Below are 9874 nucleotides of genomic sequence, written 5' to 3' on the forward strand. Positions count from 1 at the left end.
AAATGAGAAGCCCACTTCTGGGGTCATCTGTTGGAAGTCTGGCCTCTGGCTCTGGACACACACACACATGCAAGTGAACTGCATGGATCTTGCTGGACTAGAGCACCAGACCCACAGTGTGGCTCAGCCACGCAGCCCCGGGAGCCACGGCCTTCTGGCCTCACCTCCCTGACTCTCCTTCACTCCCTTGTGCTGATAACATGTCAGCTGAAAGTAAAACGGGCTCCTGGGGAAAGTTGTCTTTCCATTGTCAATCCCTGAAAAGCAAGCACAAATGATTGGGTGTGCACTGGTCAAAGCTCTTGACCCATGAGACTGTCCCGTGCACAGAGTGTACACCCCTCCTGCTGACAGGTTCCTTGACTTCTACAGTCTGTTTTCCTTTTGGGTTTTTTTTGTTTCTTTGTTTGTTTTGGAGTAGCCAAGCACTCCAAGACTCTAGTGAAGTCTAGATTTGTGACCCCTTCGTGGATGCGATCGCTAATCTCTAAGATCCTGAAAAGACATCACAGGAATTGCTCCCTTCAGCCTGGAAAGATAAGTCACCCCACTTCTGTGAATGGGTTGGCTATAAGGATGATTATTAGTAATTTAAAAATCGGTTGTTTCCTCCCTTATATTTAGAGACTATAGGTCACATATCTTTATCTGTAGTCACACCTGGCTATTAGTAGCTCCCTGGAAGCTCTGCCTGGTGGTCTGGGAACTCCTGGCTCAAGATTGTCCAGCTAGGCTCTGTATTCTTTTTTGCCAGAATTAGTTGCTTTTAAAAATTATATAAAAATTTTGACTTAAAAATTATATACTATTTGATGCTTAAAATTATCTGAACCACATGAATACTAAAGAGTGAATGGAATGAACATAGAGCATAGACTTAGACTCAACCACTTGGATGACCAGAATGGAGGCCACCATCTCCCCTGGAATTGATCGTTTGGATGGCTAGCCCCTCCTGGACGGCGCCTGCCTTCCTGTTCCGCCTACTGTTCCCCCTCCTCCTGCACCTCTCACCCCACTCCCCACCCTGTCCTCATTCTCTGTTACCCTGAGACCGTCTCCGTGCCCTGCCTGGGACTCGCAGCCTGCCACAAAGCTGGGGCTCTGCCAGTTATAACCCGTCCATGACTAGCTCATAGCTCAATAAACTACTTTTGTGACCTCCCACCTAATAAGAACAATCTTGGCCAGATTTATGTGGTTTTTTATTGTTCTTTCCTAGTAGAAAAGGCCAATGGCTATATTTGTTTAGAAAATAGATTCATGTTGGATACAAAAATGTCAGTGGAGAGAGAAGGGCCCTAGTAGAGAGGAGTCCTTGACCATGAGCTGGGCGTTGTCAGGTCCCCCGATTCCCATGGTCCCAGGGGCACGGCAGCAATAGATCGTGCTATGGAAATGCTTCATTTGGGATAAGTTTGAGCAGGTGTGTGTGGGGCGGAGTCTCCTCAAGTAAGTTACATGAGTAGGTGGCTCAGAACCCTGTAACACTGAGCCATCGTGGCCTGTATCTCTGCTCCCACCTGCAGGCCTTGTGGGTGTTCCCTATAATCTGTTAGGTGAGAGGGAGGAGAATTTAAGATGGGGTTTTTAAAGAAATTGTTAACCAGCTAATTAAAATACACATGAAGCATCCACAATGCCTTTGGAACTGAATTGCTCTATTTATTTGTCCAGATTATTTCAGACAGTGAAAATGTTCTTTCTGAAATATCCTTAAGTCTCTTTCCAATGAATAAAAATAAATGAGAAAAAAAGAAAAAGCCAAAGCCAGGGCCTGAGCCAGCCTGTGGGCCTTTCTAGTTCACTATTTTATTGGTAATTATTTTTTCATAACTGTGTATTTATTCCCTGTGGGTGCGTCCTGGATTCCATCGCAAATGTCCTTTGATGACCACAGCAATGTCTTCCGATGAAGATCCAGTGCTTTAGCCTAAACGCCCCCACTGACAGCTCTGCCAACAGGATGGATCATGACTGAAACAGATGTTCTTGCTCTCCCTGGCCCAGGAGCTTGAGTCCCGCCCAATAGATGAGACTCTTCATCCCTTTGACACCAGAGGCGCCTTCCGGATTTCATCAGACAAGATGAGATACATGTTTCGGGGGGATGACCCCAATGCTTTCCTTTAAGCAAGCACATAAAATATATGAATTTAGTGAGAGTATGAACCTTATATGTGAAATGTAGAGTTAAGCAAATTATATTGGATTGAAAATAGCACATTCTTTTCCTGGTGAGCTAGCAACCTCTCAAGATGATTTTGTAAAAAGGAGTGATGAAAAGACAGCTCAGTAAAAAATCTCTATGTGCTGGAGAAGGTAACCAAATTGGAGAATTGTGGATGGTATATAATATTTCCCAATAAGAATGATAACATTGAATTAAAGCCTCAAAGCAATGATAAAATTCTTACTATAATATGTGGTCTACATATTTCTTCTGTGTTTTAGATCATTTTCAAAAGTTTACCATTAGGAACACCATCATAATAAATATACTTGAAATGCCCATTTGTTTCCCAGTCTTTCTACTTTAAAATGGCAGCATTTTTAATAGTTGCATAATATTCTATGACATGGATATGTCACTGTTTATTCAGTTGTTTCCCTATTGATGGTGACTTCAGCTTTTTACACTCTCTTGCTACTATAGATAATGCTTCAAAATATTTGCACATATATCCTGGAGTCCTTATGTTTATATTCTATAGGCTAGATTCATAAGTATTGTTTCCTGGGTCAATTATATTAATTATATTTGCACATCTTGCCAGCTTGCATTATAAAAGAGATCTAACAATTTACACTTTCACTAGCTATGTTCCATAGTGATCCCTTCCTGATCCTCCTCAGCACTGAGTAGGAGTGACGATTTTAGTATTTACCATATATAATATATCCATTCCTTTATTTTCTGCCTTTCTTAAAATTCATGTATGGTCTTTATAAACAAAAAAATTCCATCTTGATCTGTCTTTTAATAGAAGAATTTGTCCCAGTCACATTTAATGGAAATTCCGATAAACTTAATTTTATTCCTTTCATTAATTTATGGTTTATTTCTTTCTCTCTCTTTCTTTCTTTCCTTCCTTTTTTTCTTTCTCTTAGATCAGTCAAGTTATTGTCTCTTTCCTATTTCCCCCTATTTTCAAAAGTTCTATTCTGTCTTACCATTTGACTGGAGGTTACCTTCTCTGTCCCTATATTCATAATCCAACCCTTATTTTCCACCATTACAATAAAATAAATGTGGCCAGATAGCACTGACACCCAGCAATGCTTCAGACTCATGCGATAGAGAGTGGCCTGAGGGGCAGAAAAAGAAAAAGGGGTAAAAGTGAATCCTTTCTGCACTTTATAGACTTCTTTGTCTGCTGCTTATTGCCTAGTGCTCCTTTGGATAAAATTTCTTCATTGATCTGATTCTGTTCTTTTAAAATTAAGGGCCAGAGAATTATCCAAAAGTAGGATTCCAGGCAGGATAGAATGTTTCAATGACAAGTGCACATAGGAGAAAATGAAGATGCTGGCCGGGTAGTGACATGGCAGGATGGAAACCAACCACTCACGTGGCATCTCACTCCCTTCTGCTGGCTGGGTAACCTGACCAAGCCAGGCTAAGTATGAGGAAGAAAACTATGCAGCAAATTTGGACAACAGAGAAAGTGTAAAGAAAAAAAACCATAGTTACCATCATCCCACTATCCAGAGAAAGCCATTGCTAACTTTTAGAGGTACTTTCTTTCAGCATTTTATGTGTGTGTGTGTTTTTCTGTGCTCACATGCATTTAGAATTTTGACTTTCTCATTTACTTTGTGACTTTGGTCTAGTTACTTAACTTCTCCTATATCTCACCTTCTGTTCTGAAAAATGGTATACAAATAGTACTAACCTCATAGTTATGGGTTAAGTAGGGTAAGGCATACACAGTGTTTGGAGCCTAACAAAGAGTACACACTCAGCAAATGTGAGCTTTCCACTGCTCCTCTGCTTCCTCTTTCATCACCGTGATGATATAGCCCTTCCCAGACTGCTCACCTTACACTTACAGAGCTGTCGTGAGAGTAACAAGAGATAACGACCATAAACATCATCCTTGTAAATCCCAAGGCTCCCAAATTTATTTCTAGGATATCAAATGCCACAGTTTTACAATATAGAAGATGAAATGTTTCCTCTTTCAAAAACCTTTGACAATCACCACCAGGTCCACAAAAATTAGCTGCATTCTGTGGGAAATACAAAAGTATTTAAGACTGTGTCCCTCCCCTTGAATTCTAACAATTGGCTTCCTATGTTATTCCCTAGGAGGACTCCAGATATCAAGTCATACTCTAAAATTGAGTAATTAAACATGGTGTTATTGGCAAAGAAGGGAGAAAATAAATCAGTGGAATATATTAGAGAGCCCAGAAGCAAACCCTTGTGTATTGGGAATTTAGATAATGAAAACCATGACATCACAAATCAGTGGCAAAGGAAACTTCAATAAATCGTATTTAGAAAATTGGCTATCCATTTAGCAAAAGAAATAAATACCTCTTCACTACCTCACACATGCACAAAAATAAACTTTATATGGGTTAAAGAATTAAGAACAAAAAAATCCCAAAATAAAACCTCATGTTAGAAGAAAATATAGCTATATCATTTATTCACTGCTTCATAGTAAACCACCCCAAAACTTAATGTTTTAAAGCTATAATCATTTATTGTTGCTACAAGTCCACAGGTCACCTGGGCAGTTCTGCTGACTGGGGCCAGGTGGGGCTGATCCCGACTGGGCTTGCTCCTGAGGCTGTGGTCAGCTGGTGGGTGGGCTGAGGGCTGGGTGTCTGGGATGACCTAACCCAGCATGTCCTTCTGGTTGGCCGGATACTGGCAGAGGTGAAGGTGACTGGGCCACATGACTCCCACCTTCCAGTAAGCCAGTCTGGATTTTTCACAGGGCAGAGGTAGGGTTTCAAGAAAGAGAGCAAATGGTGCAGACTGTCACTTCTACCACATTCAGTTGGCTGATGCAGGCACAAGAGGGGAAATAAGTGCCATCTCTTGATGGGCAGCAGCAAAGTGGGATCGCAAAGGACATGGATACAAAGAATGAAAAACTATGGCCATTTTTGCAACCTCCCACAATAGGAGGTGATTTTTTTTTTTTAAATTTTAATCCTGTCAGGATTGATGCCATAAACATTTAAAACTTAAGCACAGTAACAGATTTTATAAACAAAGTTAGAAGAGAAACATCAAATTGAGAAAAATATGAGCAGCATATATGGCAGACAAAATGTTTCCATTAAACAATAAAAAGACAACATTCTAATTTAAAAATAGGCAAAGATCCAACATGGTTAATTCTCTAAAACAAGTGCACAAATGTCCAATAGACATATGAACACATGCTCAATCTCAATAGCAATCTAGAAAAGCAAATTTAAAGAAAAGTGAAATAAAGATCATCATTGGAGTGATTGGCAGAGATGAAAGCGATTCATAATAGTCAGAGTTAGAGGCATGCAAAGAAGCAGGCTTTCACATACTATTGGGGGAGGTATAAATCTGGCTTTCTTTCTGGACACCAATCAGCAATATATATATAGAGAGAGAGAGAGAGAAAGAGAGAGAGAGAGATACCTCAAAATGTATTTAGCATGCGGGAACCCTATGCCTCAGGAATTTCTCTTCCAGGGATATTTCTGAAAGAAACAATTGGCAATTATTCATAACAATTGAAAACAACCCAAATGGCTAGCAATGGGTAATTGGACACCCAAATTATGGCATATCCACACGACATGATGATGTGCAACCATTAAGAAGAAAGAAACCAGGAGCAATGGCTCCTGCCCGTAATCCCAGCTGCTTGGGAGGCTGAGGAGGGAGGATCCCCTTGAGCCCAGGAGTTCAAGGCCAGTCTGGGAAACATCACAAAATCTCATCTCTATTAAAAAAAAAAAAAAAAAGAATGAGACAGATTTATTCAAACTCTTGGAGAAAGACAGCATGACATATTAATCAGTAAAAAAGTGACAATATGTATCATATGATTTTATTCTGGTGAAGGCCACCTTGTTTCAACCTCCAAGAGTTAGCCCATGTTATTCCTTTTGACTGGAAATACTCTTCTCAACCATCTATTTTCCAAAACACAACATGAGATGTGAACAGCCCCCAGTTGACGCACCTGTCCCTGCCAGGAGAATTGATGACTTCCTCCCTTGTACTCCCTGGACCTGTAGACAATTCTACACGCACATTTCTGTGTTTATCTCTTCTACTGACTAAGATCGATCTCTCTCTCTCTCTCTCTCTCTCTCACAGTAGTTGGCTTAAGAAATAGGAAGAAAACTAAACAGAAATTGTGTCAATAGAGAAGACTGAGTTAATAATGTTAGTATTTTGGGGGCTGATTAACATTAAGAGAGACGAGGATGAATGGGGAATGCCTTCGTTTGTTTGTTCATTTGATGGGGGGGCAACACCCTAGGCCAGTGCTGTGGAAAAGCCTTCCCAGCTCAAGGCCTGCAAGGGTGATGGAAACGTGTTAGCATATTCGTCTGCAAAAGGCAGGCCTGTGCCCCTGCAGTGTGTCCAGTGAGGAACAAAGAAATAGATTTACCTGGTATATGAACTTTATTTATTAAAAAATTTATATGAGTTAATCTACTGAAGCTTTATTTAAATTCCCATAATTCATTAAAAAACAATGGAAGGCACTCAGAGTTTGAGGAAAAAGAAGTCTATTTGCTTGAACTATGCCCAGAAAGGTGGCATGGCCGCAAAGTTAAACTTCCGTAAGGACAGAGAGAACAAAGGAAGGGCACACCCCCAAGAAAACCTGATTTGGAAAGAAGAGATTAGTGTTGGGAGGCAAAATCGTTTTGTGTGACAAAATAAATAAATAAATAAATAGGAAAAAGAGAAAAAGAAGGAGGCCATTTACTCTCTAAGGAAGAAAAAAACTGCATATTACTCATTATGCGTTAAAGTGCAGAATTCCCAGCTAGCGGGAATATATATACATTGTAGCAGCATTGCAATGTACATGCTTGTCTGGATTTTGAGTCTTAAAGTATGTTTATTTACATTTTGTTAAAGTGTAACCATCTAGTAGTATTCTTTCCATATCACCTCACCATGAAACACATTGTATATAATGACTAAATTTTAAACCATTGTATCCTTTTCTCTCTCTCTCTCTCCCCACCTCCTCTCTTCCCCAGGGAAAATCCAAAAAAAAAAAAAAGGAATTAAGTGATATTTTTTGAAAGTGTGACCATGATGTAGGAACTTGTGTCAATTTCCAGTCCCCAGACAATTATTTTAAAACCACTTCAGGTATAATAGCTACCAAATGTAGAACTGGTTTGGATTACAATGGAAATCACGACAATACATATAAACTCTAAGTCTTTATCTGGTATAAGAACAATCGAAGGCTAAAAACTAAAACATGCCAACATTTCATCAACTTTCTGAAAGCATGAGATTTCCTCGTAACATAGAAATGAACTCTCCCCAAATGCAAGCACTCATACTTTCCCCCAAATTTTACACATCAATTAAAAATCATAAGATTACTTATACAACAGGTTCTTTTACAGTTAAATATTACATGTGAACTGTTGGCTTACTGCTTTTAATGATTCCTGAGGCACAGAATTGGGCTATTTTCTCTTTGGCAAATTCACATTTTCTGAGTATTTCTTCTGAGTGTTCTCCTAGGAGTAGACTCCATCTGGGTTGGCCGGAAGCTGGAGTTTTTGAAAGAAATGAAACTGGCATTGTGGTTATCACATCCTGCCAATGCAAGATCAAAGAAGTGTGCTCCTTATTCTGAGAAGTTGAAAAACACCACCAAAAGACAGAACAGGCATCACACGTGCATCCAATTCAGCAAAGATCTCGCACTATTCTGCTTGTGTCTTCTTAGAGAGTGTGTCTGCAAAAAGCTTCTTCAGCCTCAGCCAGCCCAGTGAACTCAGGTGCATGGGAAGTTTTGAGGGGTTGAGATGCAATCCTTCCAGAAATTTCTCCTAAATAGGGGCTTCAAAGGCCTCCACAGCCATTAACTTCCCATCAGGAATGTCCTGTATCCTAGAAGGGTGCACCACCATCATGTATTAATAGATTTTCTCCCTTTGTCCACCTTAAAATTGTCCACATCCTGCATGTACCGCAGGACAGAACTGACATGTGCTGTGCATTGTATCACATTTGCATCAGTTGTTTGTCCTTTGTCAGGCTGGACACATTTAGAAAGAGCCATCACGATACCTATTGTCCCAAGAACCCCTCCAACCGAGGACACTAGGAACTCTGGTGGTGCATATGGTTTCTCATGTTTTCAGCCAAATTTTGACAATACGCTGAATAAAGCCAACAAGTTCATATCATGCCCTTTGCTTTGGGGAGTACTTACTGGATAAGTGCATTCCAGCAGCAGCCCTCGAATAGATAACTCTCGGGTTCTTCTGTAACATCTCTTCTGGCAGACATATCCCGTGGTCCAGAGCCAGTGTCGCTTTTGGGAAAAGATTGATCAGCACATTGGTCTGAAGATAGATTTTCTCAAGGACGGCTGCACCTTCTGGAGTTTTCAGGTTTAAAGCCAGTGACTGCTCACCTCGGTTCACAAACTCAAACATGTCCTTTTGGTCTCAATCCACACCAACTACCTGGGTTCCACAGTTGGCAAGAGTCATCCCACAGATGGAAAAGGGAAATTTCCCAGCCAACTCCGGTACCAAGACTTTGTTCAAGGCCATGTTAGATTAACAAGCAAAGAGCTGGACTAGCTGGGATAGGCCTGAGGCTTTCATTTTCAATCTGAGCTCAGGACTTTCCGGGGACACTCAAAAAGAAAAAAGCCCCACCTATCCACAAGTCAATGAATAACTCTTAAAATTTACTTTGTGGGCTGTCTTCCAGCCTCCACTGCTTTTACAGCCATCTCCCTTCGACTATTAACTACAGTTAGCTTATAAAGGCAGCTACTTTTCCCCTTGAGGTCTTATTTCAAACAGTTCTAAAGAATTAAAATGTAGTTGTAAGTGGCCCTTTTCCAGGTCATAACAATTCCTTACCCTTCAAAGGTTTAGAGTAAAGATAAATCAGATGGAAGGAGAATTATCCTCTTATTGGCTGAAAGCAGCCCCTGGCTCCCTTTGCAGCGGTGTGACCTTCTGGGAGGGAGGTCCGTGTCTTCTAATGGATATTACACTAGGAGAGAAACACTTGGCACAAAGTTTCTTCCCCTGCCAGCGTCCTCGGCCTGTGATTGTAAAATTTTGGAGATACTCGAATGTTTTTCAATGTAGAAAGATGTGCAACAAAAAAATTGCTATTGTTTAGGATGCATTACGCCAATTTAATTTCTGCTTAGTGCAAAGTTATAATCTATCTGAAGGAAGATATTGCTCGCAATTTAGTTATTGAGTTTCCAGCACCACTGATGTGTTGAGATTTCTGCAGTGGCTCCAGTGTACTGGATTTAATGGTTAGTGGTGAAAATGAGCAATTAGATTCAATTCCACCAGTCTGAAAGTAGACAGTCTCAGCAGAGCCTGCCAAGAAGAGGCTGAGGAACAGGCAGTGAGACAACTTATCCATCTTCCCAGCTGAGTCTCCCACCATTTTCTTGGATAGTGGTGATGGTCATGGGGTAGGGGGGTCTTGCCTAAACTCAGGAAGGTCCAAAATTCTAATATTCCAAACCACATCTCCGGAATCTCCAGTGTACTTACTTCATACGCTTGCAAAATAATCTGCCTTTAGGCAAGCCAGTTTGGTGTTGTTTGGTGGCAATTTTTTCTCTGCCACAGCACTATACGGCCACATGTTATAAAAGAGTAACTTGTCTTTACCCAC

The 9874-nt window shown here is 40.6% G+C and overlaps 1 long non-coding RNA gene across 3 annotated transcripts; it reads right to left on the reverse strand.

The window, feature by feature from the left end:
* Positions 1–1640: 1640 nt before the first annotated feature.
* LOC138395376 (uncharacterized) lies at positions 1641–8824 on the reverse strand. Of its 3 annotated transcripts, XR_011235531.1 has the most exons (4): positions 8427–8824; positions 4742–7758; positions 3573–4057; positions 1641–2127 (listed from the first exon to the last, which is right to left on the reverse strand). It is a non-coding gene; the product is annotated as an uncharacterized lncRNA (long non-coding RNA). The 3 variants fall into 3 exon arrangements; XR_011235532.1 differs by lacking the exon at positions 1641–2127 and having other exon boundaries at positions 3077–4057; positions 7639–7758; XR_011235530.1 differs by lacking the exon at positions 1641–2127 and having other exon boundaries at positions 3077–4057.
* Positions 8825–9874: the final 1050 nt, after the last annotated feature.

The sequence above is a fragment of the Eulemur rufifrons genome, chromosome 15 (genome assembly GCF_041146395.1).
Source record: "Eulemur rufifrons isolate Redbay chromosome 15, OSU_ERuf_1, whole genome shotgun sequence".
Classification (NCBI taxonomy): Eukaryota; Metazoa; Chordata; class Mammalia; order Primates; family Lemuridae; genus Eulemur; species Eulemur rufifrons.